Source organism: Triturus cristatus, chromosome 3_2 (genome assembly GCF_964204655.1).
Source record: "Triturus cristatus chromosome 3_2, aTriCri1.1, whole genome shotgun sequence".
Lineage (NCBI taxonomy): Eukaryota > Metazoa > Chordata > Amphibia > Caudata > Salamandridae > Triturus > Triturus cristatus.
In genome coordinates this window covers 1,082,354,367-1,082,370,726 of record NC_140584.1, presented here as the reverse complement: position 1 = coordinate 1,082,370,726, position 16,360 = coordinate 1,082,354,367, and the positions used below count along the sequence as shown (strand labels likewise).

Genomic DNA, 16,360 nt, shown 5'->3' with positions numbered 1-16,360 from the left:
GTGGCAGGAATACTGCTGTAATGTAGATGCCACTGGTGTATAAGACACAGGGAGCACAGCCTGTCCATGTTCCATGGCAAAACATGGATAAAGAAAATCTAAATAAAAAGGCCTGCCTCCATGACATGAAGCAGCAGGGAAATGGATAAAAGCATTTGAAAATGCAACAGCTGAGATACCTTTAGCTCTTGGGGATGTAAAGAGCCTGTTGAGCTCCACAGTAGGGAATGAGGTGGACAGTATAATGAGAAGTGCAGGGATACAAGGAGTAAATATTACTAAAGGAAAACGTGATGGGTCTGCTTTTGAAGTAGTGCGCTCTAGGGTGTGGACTGAATTAAGGAATAGGTACCCAGACCGACCAGATATTGGGGCATTGATAACACAAACTATGTCTCCAGGACAGTCCTGTGCAGACTACATAACAATGATGAAGAAAAAGTGGGAAGCAGATGTAGGACCTGTAGACATGGGAGGTAGTTGTAGATTATTCTACAATGTTTTAAAACAGGGGTTACCAGGAGACATACAAGACCATTTACATCAGGTTGTGCCTTTAGATGTAAAACCCTGGGCAGAAATACAAGCACATATTATACATTTTTGTAGAGAAAAGGAAGAAGATGAGAAATAAAGACCAAAGTGACAGAGTCCAAGCCAAGCTGGTGATAAAAAAAAAATACAGAAAAATGAGAAGGAAAAGACCGAAAAAGAAATGACTGTGCAGGTTCCTGTTGCAAACAGGGTGCAAGGAAGGGGTCAAAGAGAGGGGAGACAGATGCAAGGAAGAAGACATTTTAAATGCCAATACTGCTGTATCATTGGACATTTTATTGCTGAATGCCACTTTAAGAAGAGTGATGAAGTGCAGAAAGTGATAGGAATGGGGAGAGGAAGGGGAAGACTAAATGTGAACACGTCGGGGCCAGCGCCTCAATATGGTCCATAGCTGTATGCCCCCTATCCTCAACAACAACAAATAACTCCACTACCACAGATTTATATGCCACAACAGCAATTTACTAATGTACCTGTTCAATGGGCACCAGCACCTGTTGTGCAGACAGGAGGCCGGCATCAGGTGCAGACTACTGGTGAGCACAGGGAGTCAAGGACAAGGGGGAGTGACTGTTCATGGCAGAAACCCCTTTAATAATACAGCCTGATGGGACGCACCAGGGAATCCTAGGACTCTAGACCCAGAGGAAGATCCAATGGTAGAAATGATTATAATGGGAAGGGGGTATGCTTTTTTTGGTTGATACAGGGGCAACAAAATCTTGCCTCTCAGAAGGAAATGTTCCATTGTCCTCTGCCACCATGGATACGCAGGGCTTCTCTGGTGAAGTACAGTGCATTCCATTCCATACACAACACATGTGCCCATAGAGGTGGCAGGAGTGCGAACGCAGGAGCGTCTCTTTTATTTTCCAAATTCACCAGCATATTTATTAGGAAGGGATATCATGTCTAAATTAAAAATGACAATACGGTTTTCCTCTGATGGGTCCAGGACATGTGAAATACCAGGGCAAGTGAAATGTGGGATACATCTGCTAAGAATACCAGAGGAAAATGTGGTATGACTGCCAGAGTTAATACAACCAGATTTGATACAACCCCTGAAATTTTGCAAATTTAGACAGATAAAACAGAGATAATGAAAGAGATATCCAAAATGAAGAGAGCAGGGCACAAATATAGTTATGCAAGTTGGGAGGAAGCAGTATTGGAACAAGGTATTCTAGGGAGATCTAATCCACCATCCACCTGTAATAATTATTCTACCAAATCACTGCCCCCAGATTGCGCAGCCAGGCCAGTATTAAGTATTGAAGCTTCAGTATTTGCCAGTAATAAATGGTTTACTGGAGCTAGGTTTTCATGTAGGGCCATATCTTTTCGGAATGGCACTGAAACAAAAAATAAATCATTTGAGATTTGATGATATAAAAGCATCATTTCAGCAAGTATGGGATGAAAACATACAGCGATATACATGGACTGGAACTAAACGTTATCCAAAACTGGCTGTGAAACTAATGAGATTTTCTCTTTGCTTTCAGGGACATGGTATTATTAAAGTGGGAGGGAATCTCAATTGCAGCTCAACTATTTACACTGCCGATATGCAGGGCGGGACCTCCAGCCTTATGGATTTTTTCTGGCAGAGTGGATCTCTAATATACACTCAATTACCCCCTGACTGGAGCGGAATCTGCTCTCTGGTGACTTTGCATACCCCATCTATGGTAATACCAGCAAAAGAAATAAAAGATTTGCATTCCACGAATAAAGCATCATCTTTGCTGCATCATCACAGAAGAAAAAGGATGGCTAAGTACTTTGGAACTTCAGTGTGTGCCTAAAGAGTATAGGTTGTTCAATGACTCCCAAACATTTTTGGGGAGTCTGATACTATGTTTCAAGCAAAAGCAACTGCTCGCTGGGTTCAGATCACCCGGTGGGAGTTAATGAAAGCCATAAATGCTACTGAAGATGGCTTTAATGCAATTTAAGAAGAGCTGCGTTCAATCAGACTTATGGTGATGGAAAACAGATATATTTTGGACTTAATGACAGCATTCGAAGGAGGAGTATGTAAAAAACTTAATTCAGTATGCTGTACTTTCATACCGGCGAATGATGAAGATGAAGGAAAGTTAACACAGGCCATATTGACTTTGCATAATTTGCATACACAGATGATGAAAGAAGGGGTTGCTCCAGATGAGTGGTTCACTGGCTGTTTTGATTGGGTGCCGTCCTGGATGTCGGGGTTGTCGAACACCTTGTTGCCTGTAATAGTTCTGTTGCTATTGATGTGCCCAGTATTTCAGGTTATCTTAGCATGTGGCAAGAGGGTTACTGCTAAAGTGGGAGGTATGTTCCCTAATATATGAAATAAAGAGATGCAAAAAACAGAATTGAAAGAAATGCACAGGGGTAGAGAGGAAGTAGTTGAAGAATCGACTAGAGAGGAGAATGAAAGGAATCAAAACCCTAATTTAGATTTTGGCCCAAATTATTCTGTTTTACCTGTCACTTGCCCACAAACTGTGAAATATTATGTTAAGACAGAAAAACAATATAATGCTGTTTAAACGTGCATGTTAAGTTGCACAATTGTATCTGGATATAACCTGCAGCCTGCTTTCAAAAAAAGGTCTAAATGCGGTTGGGTTTAAGTGTTTTTTCCTTCCCATTGTATTTGTGCTGAGAAACGTCCTGTTTGGAATATTTAACAGGAAATTCAGAGCAGCAAGAATGTTTCCATTGTAGTCTATAAGTTTGGCGTGAAAAGTCACGAACACAGGAAAGAGCTGTTCTTAAAATACATCTGGGTGGGACATAACGGAAAAGCAGGAAGCTTTTTCGATTGTGAACTTTGTATTAAATCTGGATTTAGGCCAAAAGTAGTATTATAAGAGTAGACATGAAGTGTATGTAAATTGAGACTGACTTGTGCTTCTCTCATAGAATATCACTCTCCCAGCTGAACTAGCCTGGCATGTACAATAAACCTTTTTGTACTCCCTTTTGTTGCAGATGTGGTGATTAAATGATTTGCACTACTTAAAGGATATTTTCCCGACAGGGTGAACATGTGAACTGCTAGGTTTGCTACTACAGCACGCAGTGAAGGAATCCCATTGTTCCTTGAGGGCGTGTAAGTTGCAAGACCTCACGTTATCGTATATATTGCGTAATAAACACATGCTATCACCTTTTGCATAATGTGCAACTTACTTATATATAACAGGTGCTTAGTATGTGCAGGTGTTGGAAAACGAGGCAGTATCTGTGAGGCCTGCACAAATAACATGACTACATTTGTCCTTCACTGGGAACCAAACACCCAATTGTAGCGCCTGACTCTCAGAGGGTAGCGTTGCAGAGCAGTCTGGCTTACTCAAGTGAGGTGGTGTGGGCTAGTAATCGCCATTACCGGTGCGCAGAAGTGACACTCAATAATTGATTGTCCAGTCTGTACTTTGCTTTATAAAAGAGTACATTTACTAAACACACACATTACTCAATACTATGCACTAATTTACAAATATACATAAGCTGTTAGAATTACTTTGTGGCATTGCATAACATCTCCACCCCTCCCGCAGGGGGGTGGGTTCTAGTACCACCACTCCCATGCATGCACATCATCTTGCCCCCTAATGCAGGTAGTTGAACATAACCTGGAGCGAGGGCCCTGCGCACTGGCACCATCCCAGTGGCGACCCACCCCATTTCCTCAACAAGCTTTTAAAACAAGCACACCTGTCCTGGTGACACACAACCCTGACTTCGCATTTCCTAATGACCATGAAGTATACACCTCTACATCTTAAGGGCTAACAGTCTGGGTTCTTCACCTAAGCGCAGCAGCAAGAATACATGTTTTGTAAACTTCTTTATTGATTTTACACAAGAAAAAGTTGAACGAGCCAGTGTGCTCAACAGTCTTCGGCTTGCAAGCCGGCATATCACTGTCAGGCATATCAGGCATAAACAAATAAAGAAAGGGAAATTAAACCACCCCTCCCTTCCCTGAATTGGTCAAGGAGACAGATCTTCTCCATCCCTAAGATGGATCATAGTCTATGAAGCCAGCCTAGGCGTGTAGGGACCGTCTTGGTACCCCAGTGCATCAAAACATTTTGGACTACCGCACCCCGGGCTAGTGCTGTTTGCCTCTCCTGGACGTAAGAGGGAAGGAAATGGCGTTTGGGAGACCCAGGAGGGTGTACACTGGAAATCTAGGGATCTGGGTATCAAAGTGAGAGTCGACTTCATCCAAGATTTGTTGCCAATATGTCCCCAGGTCAGGCAGTCCCACAGTAGGTGAGTAAGGGTGCCCGGCGACCCGCAGGATCGCCAGCACAGCGGCCTACGTGAAGTGTTACCCCTGTGAAGTCTCACAGGGGTTAAATACCAATAGGTGGCCAACTTAGAGGCTGTTTCAATAGATGCTACATTACGTGCCATATGGCTGGCCCGATAAAAGATATCCTTCTACTCCTTTGATATGAGTTCCCTGCACAACTCTCCATCCCAACGCAAATGGCCGGTGGACTTCTCAGTAACTGGGGTGCCTCGAGTGAATTTATACAAGTCAGATGTCAGTTGTGCGTCGCTATGTCGGGTCAGTAACCATTTCTCAAATGATGTGAGCAGCCTCTCCGCACCCTCCCTCACCCCTCCGTGAAGTATACAATGTCTGATCTGTAAATATCGGTAACGCTCCGTTTCGGGAAGTCCATGATCAGTACGGCACTCAGTGAAAGAGCGTGGCCCCGAAAGGTCAAAGAGATGTCCTATGGAGCGGCAAGCTTCAGTCGTCCAATGATGAAATTCCCGGACGTCCAGTCCGGGGGGAGAAGTCTGGATTCTGTACAATGGGTGTGATAGGGGACGGGAATGTCGTGAGCCCCCTAGCAGTGGCAGTCTTAACTCAGGCTAACAGTATGGGTCGACTTACCTCCGAGAGGTAAAGGTTGCGAGGGCGTCCTGTGCGTGAGAGGAAGGGAACTCCCCACAGGGGCTGTGCTGCGAGGGACCTGTCCATAAACAACCAGTGTTTCCCGGATTCGGGGCGTGACCACTCCACTAGTGCTCACATCCGAGCTGCCTGCCAGTACGCAAAGAGGTCAGGGATACCCAGTCCTCCGTCAACTGGGTCTCTATACGCAAAGTCGCGGCGCAGCCGAGGTCTCTGGTCTCGCCAGATAAAGCATTCAATATCCCTCTGTAAGGCCCGCATGACCCCGACAGTGGCATCTGCGGGAGGGTGTGGAATAGGTAAAGAATCTGGGGCAACAGCACCATCTTCACCGCTGCGATCCAACCCAGCAAGGAGAGGGAGTGGGGCCTCAACTTTCGATGGGATTTCCGAACCAGTTTCAGGAGCGCCGTGTAGTTCGACTGCCTGGTGGCAGACATAGTAGGGGCCACTTGGAGGCCTAGATAAGTATTAGAGTTGTGGACGCACTGCATCTGGAAGGTGCGCTGTAGGAGGTCCAATGTTTCGGGCTCTAATGATAAATTAGGAGCTTGTGACTTGTGCACATTGATCTGGAAGCCCGAGGCAAGCGCAAACCAGGCCAGTTAGTCTAAAAATGCTAGCAAGGATTCCCGAGGGTGCTCGAACGTCGCAACCACGTCATCGGCATACAAGCAAAGTTTGTGCTCCGAACCTCCAAAGCGCGCACCTTTAATGGCTGGATCATCTCGGAGCCTTTGAGCCAAAGGCTCCATATAGAGAACGAAAAGAAGCGGTGACAGCGGGTACTCCTGTCTAGTCCCCCTACGAATAGAGAAGGCCGCTGACGCCACACCGTTCACCCGCACCGTAGCCGTAGGGTTCGCATAACTCTGGAAGATCCAATCAATAAAGCGGTCTGGGAGGCCGAAATGGACCAGTGTTGCCCGGAGGTACGGCCAGTGGACCCGGTCAAACGCCTTTTCGGCGTCAACCGAGAAGATCATGCACTCCGTCGAGAAACGTTTCGATCGGTCCAGCAAGTGGAAAAACCATTTGGTATTGTCGGAGCACTGGCACCCGGGGACAAAGCCTGATTGGTCCGGGTTTATCAGATCAGGTAGGTGGCGGGAAAGTCTAGATGACAGAATTCCAGCGAAGATCTTTAGATCCACATTAAGAAGGGATATGGGGCGGTAGGCGCTCATCTTTACCCGGCTTAGGAATTACTGTTATTAAGGCCTCTAACATAGAAGGGGGGAATGTAGAGGACGATGACGACCCGATCGAATTAAAAACACGTACTAAAAGCGGAGCCAACGTCCCACAAAACTTTTTATAAAACCCGGAAGTGAACCAGTCTGGGCCAGGCAATTTGTTGAGTTTCAGGCGGAAAATTGCCGAAATGACCTCCTCCAGCCAAATGGGGGCCTCTAGGTCGGCGGCCTGGGCTGGAAGCAACTTAGCGGTAGCGGGCCGGTTCGGTCTCAGGCAGAGCCTGAGCTGTACATAACGTTTCGTAGAAGTGCCTAAATGCTTCCACAATCCCCGTGTCTTCCCCACACTCTCTTCCCTGGGGTCCCTCACCTCTACAACTCTGTGAGCTTGTATTTGCGCCCGTAGACGTATTGCAAGAAGGCGACCGCATCGATCTCCCCCACGTAAAATGCATGCTTAAGGTGCAAAGCCGCGTATTCAGCCCGGTCGACGTTCAACCCCGCTAACTGTGCACAGGCCGCCTTTAGGAGCTTCCAAACTCTAGGGGCTCCAGTTCTTTGGTGGGTGCGCTCCAGCTCAGTAACCTAGTACATCAGGCGTTCCCGTTTCTCCCGTCTATCCTTGTTGTCGGCCGACGCTATGCCTATGAAGTCTACACGGACTACCGCCTTCATCGCCTCCCATAGAATCGTCGTGGAGATGTCAGGCTTATCGATTGTAGCTAGATAGTCAGTCATACACTTTTGAATCTGTTGCAACACTGAGGGGCGTTGGAGCATGGTCTCACGGAGACGCCAGAAACGACAGGTGGTACGCCGCGGGGGCAGGGTCAGAGAGAGCCACGGCGCAGGGTGGTCAGACAGGGGGCAGAGGAGAATCTCTACCTCACGCACCTGTTGCGTCAAGGGGCCGGAAGTAAAAAAACATAGTCAATTCTGGCGTACTTTTTGTTGGGATGTGAGTAAAACGTGTATGCCTGGAAGTTGACATGTCTGAGCCTCCAAATGGCTGCCAGTCCGGCCTATGTCAATAAACGCTTCCCAGTGTTAGAAAGAGACCCCGATTGTCCCCATCGTTGCCCAGAGCGGTCCATATCTCCATCCAACACGAAGTTAAGGTCTCCCACAAGAACTATCGTTGTGTCCGGCAGGCTTGTAAGCTCCTGTATAACAGTTTTAATAAAAACCTCCTGCCCACTATTGGGAATGTATACTGAGGCGAAAACGTGTGCGTGTCGAGGGTGCATGTGCACGCTAAGAGCCGACATTTAATTTCGGCCTGTTTATTGCCAATGTGTCCGGGAAGCCTGGAAAAAAACAAAATAACGACTCCTGCAGTTTTGGAAGTAGCGGAGGAAAACATCTGGTGGGGAAATGCCTTGGACCTCAGCCGGTAAGTATCGGTAGAGAGCAAATGCGCCTCCTGAAGTAAGCAAATGTGTGCGTCTGAGCGTTCGAGGTAGGACAGGAGGGCTCGCCATTTTGTGGGGTTATTCAGCCCCTTCACATTCAGTGACACAATATGAACCGCAGAAGACATAAGATTAGGATCTTAAGCGTACTATAAGTTACATCGCTGATCCCATGAAGGTAGGGTGCATGACGACGTAACAGATAACAAACACTTAGTGGGAGTCGGATGAGGAGGAGAAAACCCCAAACAAAAGACACAGAAGAAAAAACATTTAAATGTGCAGTCCACAAATGTCCCAGGCATTCTGCCTGCGGTGAGGAGTGGGATGGATGGCAGGAACTACCACCGCCCCCTCTCACACCGGACCCGGCCTATGACAGCCGGCAAAGCTCATTAGGAAAGCGAAAATTGGCACCTTCAAAGATGGAAATCATACTGTGGTGGTGGAGTCGTCAGACAAGGACTGGAGGTCTGCCGAGCGTTCCTTGGCAATAACATCTGGATCTGGGCGTGAGTCCAGCGGTGAGGCTCCAACTCGGTGCCAGCGGTTGTTGTCAGCCCGACGTCCGGAGGTGGTGGGTTTCTCTGGCCTGGCAGGATCCGCCAGTGGAAGCCGAAGAAGAGAGGACGCCTCATCAAAAGAGCGTATCTGGCAAAGCCTGCCTTCCCATTTAAAGATAAGACTAAATGGGTGTCCCCAGGAGTAAGAGTCATCTTTGGAGCGGAGAAATTCAGTGACGGGGCAGAAGTCACGTCACTTCTGTAGTGTGGAAGCTGACAAGTCCTAGAAGAGAAGAGGCCTGCAAGAGCGGAAATCAATAGGATGATTGGCACGTGCCTCACGGAGAATGCATTCTTTGAGCTTGAAGTTGTGGACACACGTCAGGATATCAGGCGGGGGAGCCGCTGGTGATCTCCTAAGTCCCACTCGGTGCGTCCAGTCGAGTCGAATCTCCTGGTCCGGGGAACCTCCCAGAATATGACAAAACAAGTCCACGACAAAGGCCTCAATGTCCTGATCTTCCGCCCCCTGAGGTACCGCCCGAATTCTTATGTTGTTGCGGCAGGAATGGTTCTCTAGGTCCTCTGCTTGCGATTGGAGGTCCAGGTGCTGATCTCGTAGTCGGAGGACCTCCTGTTGGAGCTGGGATACCTCTTCGTCCCTGGCGGCCGTTTGGTTTTCCAGGTCGTCCACTCGCTCCCCCACGGAATCTATATCCTTGCGCATCTCTCGGATTTCAGCTGTGAGGTCTTTCTTCATCGTATGGAACTCTCTCGTGAGGTCTGCGAAGAGGGACTCCAGGACGCTGCATGTGAAAGGCCCCTCGGGTTCTTCCGGACCCTTCCGGTCGGCTGCCCCACCCGAGTGCGGCATCGTCTCTGCTCCACCTGCCCCCGCCTTGAGTAAGAGGTCTCTAACAGACCGGTCCTTACAGGCCCTGACTGCGGCCATCTGAGTCGGTCACCTCACCCTCCTATGGGCAGGGGGCTGCTCGTGTGCAGGGATGTCGCGTGGCGGCCAGCCAGCGTGCACCGCAGGGTGGGTTGCAGCTCCCAATTCGCAAGGGAACCCCACCAACACCTGGGTCTGTCTGGCGGTGACGGGGTGTTGTGCTCCGGGGGATCGGGTTGCGCTTGCTGTAGCAGGGGGCTCACCTCGGCCAATGTCTGCTCCCTGTGTTCAAGTTGTGAGGCAGGACTCTGCGCTGTCGACCCCTCAGGGGAGGGAGAGAGAGCTGGGGCCCAGCAAGTGCAATTCCCTGAAGTGTCTCACCTGGCTAGGCCAACCGCCAAGAATCGCGGTGACCCAGTGGCCGTGTTGATATGGGGGGGGAGGCACCCTATCTATCGCACCTGAACGGGCACTCACAATGCCGCAGTCGCTAGGGCTCCGATCCGCTCCCTCTGGGATAAGCGCTGCGGTGAGGCCGTCTACCACCACCTTCCGGGAACCGTTAGGCCCCGCTCTCACTGCTCCCAGTCTGTCCCCAAGCACAGCAGACTCCACGCCGGCACCAAACGTCTCTGGAGGTGGCCGCCCAGGGCCCTGCAACCACCCAGCGATGTCAGTACAGGTGCGGGGGGAGCCGCAGGCAGCCGTGCCAACAGCCGGGGCACTCGCAATGCAGCTCACCTCGGGTCCGTGTTGATCGAGGCACGGGAAGTCAGGCCACCGCCGTCGATTCTCACTCAGCTGGGTGCGATCGGTAGAGCCGTGCAGTCTCCCATATCTATGGGGGCCGCTCTTCCCACTTCACCGTTTTCAGGCCCAGACTTCACAGCACCCTGGATTCTCGCTGTTACAGCGGCTCGTCAGGCAGGACGCAGCCGTGATCGCCATCACGTGGTCGGGCTCCGATGTCGGCTACGTCGGAGCTCCGCAGCACCAACACAGGTCAGAGGTGCCAGGGCAAGTTCCAGACCCGAGGGGCGTCCGTTATCATATCTAGGGTCACTTGGGGCAAAGCTATGTAGGCCGGACCCGGGTTGCAGGAAGGAGCGGCGAGTAGACTCGTCCTACTCGGCCACCATCTTGGCCACGCCTCCAAGAATACATGTTTAAGCATCACTTCAGAATGACAGTACTCATCATATTTGTGGATCAATAGAATGCATTGCAATTACAGCCCCTAAGGGCATCACAGATGAAATCACATGATTAAGCTTATACAGCCAGACAACCTAGTAGGAATGTTTGGCAACATAACCCCACTTTGCTTATGAAATCACCTTGCACAGGTACTTCACATTACACACGTGACCTTCAGTCCCTCTGAGAGAAATAACATTAGTAAGTGCACTTCAGGTGCAATTACACCTCTTCACCTCCAGGGGATGCCCTTCTCCAGACATCCCCAACTAAGCATTTCACGCCTTGAGGCAGTCCCTAAATCACCCCCAGCTGTAGAACAAAAATTCCAACCATGGGGATGCAGATGACTCCTTGATGAGTCCTTGAGGGGTAATTTTTCTTAGTCCCCATGAGACTTAGGGAGGGACTTCTTTGCGTTGTGCTGGGGGAGACTGCGTTGCTCCTACAGCCCCCCCTGCACCCATGTGGTGGTGACACCGTTCTCCCGGGCCACCACAAGCAAATAAAAACGCTGTGTGCCCTTGCAGGCCAGTCCTGGCCTGCAAGGCATTATGGGAACTCTTGCATAGTAGAGCAGCGGCTCCCCCACTGCTCTGGAGAGAGCCGCGCCCCCTTCTTTCTGGCACTTCGTGCCTCATTCAGTCCACAGTGGGGGGCCCAGTCCCACCCGTACCCCCAGGTAAGTGGATGCTGCTCAGGGAGCCCACCCCCGGCCGCTCTGCAGGTCCCACCTGGGCCCCTTGCAACTCATCTTTCTGTTTTCGGGGTCCTGGTCACACCTGGGACCCCACATGCCTCCGCGTTGGAGGGCAGCCCGGGGAGCCCACCCCCGCCGGCTCCCCACACGGCCAGCACCCTCGCGTGCTGCCGCGGGAGCCGGCACCATATTTCTGGTCTGCCCGCTCCAGCAGGCAGACACGAAGACTCGTACCGGCTCAGTCAGTCCTCGGGGGAGTACCGCTGCACTCCCCCGGCCTCCTCCTCCTCCACGGGGCCCGGACATGGGGTCCCGGGACCCCATACATCTTCGAGGGGGGAGAGATAGCGCTCCCCTCTCTGGATTCTTCGGGGGCCAGGGTGGGCTCCTGGCCCCCCACGGGGGCACCTTCGCAGGGTGCGCGACGGCTCTCCTCCTGGGCCTCTCTTCTTCCTGCGCAGAGGCCCCTGCTTCTGCACACTGGTCCTGGTCTCTTCTCCTGGCGCCGTTCAGAATGCTGGGACAGTCAGGGGATTCCTCCTTCCAACTGCCCATTGCGCTAGGCTCCAGCACCCTCTGCCTCAGCAGACCACACCCCAGAGAGAGCTTCTCTTCCTGTGCAAACACTTTTTAAAGTATGGGGAGGGGGCTGGCAGGAAGTCTCTGTTTGTCCTATCAAACAGCGACACATCACTTCTCTGCCCTGCTCCCTCCTTCCTGCCCAGGCCTCTGGGTTGCTTCAAGATGGCGTCGTCCAGGGTCTCCTGCCACATAGTCTCTGAAAGCCCCTTCCCCCTCGCTGCCTTCCCTCCAGAGCGGCCTGGTGCCTGGCACCAGGTGTCAGGTGTCAGCTACTGATGGATGAACCTGTAGCTCCACCCATCTTCTCTTCTTGGAGTGGAGGCCCTCACCCTTGGAATGCTTGTGGTGCTGGGCCTCTGAGGCCACGGCTTGGAGAGGAAGGTCATTAAATCAGCCTGGCAGGGTTAGCCCCCAGCCAGGCCCTGGTTATGAGCTGACTCAGAGAAACATAACATTTCTGGATGACCCAAAAGCAGTACAAATATGACTTTGGACTCTGCGGAATACTTCTTCTCACACAAGTTACAGTGGACTTTAGTGCGTGTCTGGAATTTGTAGGCCTTAGGAAAGTGTCACTAGCCCATGGGCTCCACATCCCCATAGTAGAATAATGAAGTGAAAACAGTAAAACACACTGACTTTCCCTGGCACGTTTCTTCCCAGTGTATAAAGCATATTCCATGTCACCACCCAATTCTGCATAAGTACTGCTACACCAGTCTATCTGCACCTGCTCCTTGGCTGCGCACGCCAGGAATCTCCCCAGCGCAGCCCCTACACGTGTGCACACGCATGTACACGTGGCTGCATGTAACCAGCCCAGTGCCCCTTACTCCAGTTGCTGCGCAGCGGCTTAGTCAAGCAAGGGGGACACCAGTAAAATCCACATACAGTCTCTTTCATCTCGAGTTCACTGTGGGTGAGTCCCAACTTATGAGGCTCTCCCCCAGTAAAAACTCAGCAAATAAGTGCTCAAAAAGCGAAAAATCCGGACGACCCAGAGTGTCAGAACCACCTTCTAACAGCAGGCATTTGGGCAAATAACGCGGACATCAGGAGTCCCCTTACATGCAGATCCTGGCTCGTAACAACCAAGAGGTATCCATCATATAGGAGTCAGAATGGGAACGGTAAGACTTTGTATTTGGCGTTTACGGTCACTCTGATTTGCTAACCGTGGTTTGTCCGTGGCTGCGTTTAGGAAATATCTGGGTGTAACAATATCGATCCTCTTGTCTAATTTCGGTTAGTTGTTTTGTGTAGCTTCTCGTGTGTTGGCAATGTCTGCATAAGGAAAGTTAAACGTCTTCACATAAATCGCACACACTGGAAAGGTAGATGCCTAAGCTTCGATTGTACATTTTAGAGAGCGCAGAGCAACGTTCAACATTATCAATTCAATATTTACATATCTATACACCTTTGAGTTTGACCAGCGGCGCCAGTGTGCTCCTAGTAAAATCGCCTCACGAAAATTCAAAATCATGCACAAACGGCACTTCAACATTCTACAGAAAATAGCCACAATTCAAATGTACTGATCATTCAAATTCAACATCATGCAAAAACGGCACTTCAACATTCTACAGAAAATAGCAACAATTCAAATGTACTGCGGACAATGGGCAGGGCACCTTTTGAGCAAGAGAGCAACAGGCGCTTCTTGGTTGGTGCTTTTGGAGGGGCAGTACCAGTCTCCACTAGGTCACCAGCATGCAGCATGGTCTGGGCTGATGCTTGATCATGCCACATCCTATTGCGTTTTGTTTTGTTTTATTTATATTCTTTAACTATTTGTCTGGCAATTTAGAAAGCATAAAGACTACAAAGTCGCTTCGGCAACGCTGGTTAAGTGGTACTAAAATGACAATAGTTGTGCTACTTACACTGACCTTTCGTGAAGCCAGGCTTAGGCTAACATCTAGTGTCCGTCATTGAACTATTGAAAATGATGCAGTATTTCCGGGTCGTCCGACAGCCATTCATATGGCTGCACATATTCCATAGGAAGTCTTGGAAGTGGGAGGGGCTGGTAAGTGTAAAAGGGCTTGTGATTGGAGCCTTGGTTGTAACACAGCCAATCCTAGTGCGCTGCGCATAACACCGAAATATTCATTGGCTGTGATATTTGCTCGTGCTTCTGCGGTATGTAAATCGTACACACCGTTCCGTTCCTTCCATTTATGTAGTCACCTGCAGGTTGTCTTGGCTGGGATGTTTGGGACTGTGCGTCTCTCACGAATCGGACTGTTAACTGGACCTTGAAGTGTTAGCCAGTCTCGGTCGGGGAAGGATTTGCTGCTGCCAACCTCAATTCTGGGCGTCTCAGATTGGGGCAGGGTAGATATCTGGTTTTGAGTCTGACAAGTCATTGCGCCTAATGGTGTGTAACACTCAGTATACCCTAGAATTTTCCTGCTCTTTGGCTGGTTTCTGAAAATAAACTCTGCCCTGGACGGACAGGCAGCAGTATCGGAGTACTTCTCTAGGTGGCTTAAATGTAGATTCAATACTACTATGGGATGCCAAACTCTGCTTGGGCTCTATATTATCTCACACTTGTATAATATTACTGCGGTTTATTACAACAAAAGAGACAAGCAGACTAGTGAGATAAATAAACAAGCACTGGTAAATGCACTAGGTTTCGCCTATATAATTAATAATAGTAGACAAGCACAGGAGATACGAAAATACCTGTTCAAGAAATGCGATTATAAATGCCAGTCCAAAAGGTCCTCATGCATGACAGGTTCACCGAAGAAGAATGGAAGGTGCACTCGTTGTGAAGTCAGTACAAATCAACAATAAGGATTGTTCCAGACTTGTTTTTTTTTTATTCAATAGATTTTTAAAACTGGCACAAAGCCAACGCATTTCGTTCCCGATTCTTTGCCAGAGGGAACTTCGTCAGGGCTCCTATCTGTTTTGTTGGTCAGTTACCAATGGAGGTGTATATATTTCGAAAATCCAATCCAAGAGGGCATAAGATAAGCCTCAGTGATGGTTTATAGAACAAAGCTTCTTTCAGCTTCAAATACTAATCGTGGGATCAATAAAGCAAAAAGTGATTGACCAATATTCCGGTCCGATTTAAATAATTTCTCACAACTCCAAGTAATTGGCGTGAAAAATTTCCTATGTAGTAAAGTAGCACTGAAAGTAGCATCTAAAAAGTCTATTCATCAGCCAGCTGTAAATCTATGCAAAACCAAAGGAAATGATGGACGGAGTGTTGAACATTGCAAGCACTCACCCCCAGTCAACTGATCTGGGTTTAATCCATCACCGTTCTTTAGCCCACTCTGCCACCCCAGTTCAGACATGGCCATATGCAAATCAGTCTGACCCTGTGCCTCATGGGAACAGTCCAGCCCGAACTGCCAAGCCATGTCTTCCCTGGACCGGAAACAAGCTTCCTAGGACCGGTTTCTGGCATTTCAGCCGTCTTCAGCCAGGCTTGCTTGAATCCAGTGGCAAAGTGAGCAAGGGACTCACGTCTGAGCATACCCTGCCAACTTATGGCGAACAAAGCAAAACCAAAGGAAATGATGGACGGAGTGTTGAACATTGCAAGCACTCACCCCCAGTCAACTGATCTGGGTTTAATCCATCACCGTTCTTTAGCCCACTCTGCCACCCCAGTTCAGACATGGCCATATGCAAATCAGTCTGACCCTGTGCCTCATGGGAACAGTCCAGCCCGAACTGCCAAGCCATGTCTTCCCTGGACCGGAAACAAGCTTCCTAGGACCGGTTTCTGGCATTTCAGCCGTCTTCAGCCAGGCTTGCTTGAATCCAGTGGCAAAGTGAGCAAGGGACTCACGTCTGAGCATACCCTGCCAACTTATGGCGAACAAAGCAAAACCAAAGGAAATGATGGACGGAGTGTTGAATATTGCATATGGCCATATCTGAACTGGGGTGGCAGAGTGGGCTAAAGAACGGTGATGGATCAAACCCCGATCTGTTGACTGGGTGTGAGTGTTTGATTGGTTCTGATGCTCCGTCCATCACCACCCCCTTTTGTACCGCTTTGTTCGCCATAAGTTGGCAGGGTATGCTCAGACGTGAGTCCCTTGCTCACTTTGCCACTGGATTCAAGCAAGCCTGGCTGAAGACGGCTGAAATGCCAGAAACCGGTCCTAGGAAGCTTGTTTCCGGTCCAGGGAAAGCATGGCTTGGCAGTTCGGGCTGGACTGTTCCCATGAGGCACAGGGTCAGACTGATTTGCATATGGCCATGTCTGAACTGGGGTGGCAGAGTGGGCTAAAGAACGGTGATGGATCAAACCCAGATCTGTTGACTGGGTGTGAGTGTTTGATTGGTTCTGATGCTCCGTCCATCACCACCCCCTTTTGTACCGCTTTGTTCGCCA

The 16,360-nt window shown here is 49.6% G+C and overlaps 1 protein-coding gene across 5 annotated transcripts in view; it reads right to left on the bottom strand.

Annotated features, from left to right (window-relative positions):
* Positions 1 to 14,004, bottom strand: part of MRPS17 (mitochondrial ribosomal protein S17) — a 34,744-nt gene extending 20,740 nt beyond the window's left edge. For 2 of the 5 annotated variants that reach the window (XR_014980068.1, XM_085649822.1), the window contains exon 1: positions 13,875 to 14,003. The gene's annotated coding sequence lies outside the window, so the exon portion shown is untranslated. Of the gene's footprint in view, positions 1 to 13,868 lie in introns of all 5 variants that reach the window. The other 3 variants (XR_014980069.1, XM_085649823.1, XM_085649824.1) reach the window with 3 other exon arrangements.
* Positions 14,005 to 16,360: the final 2,356 nt, after the last annotated feature.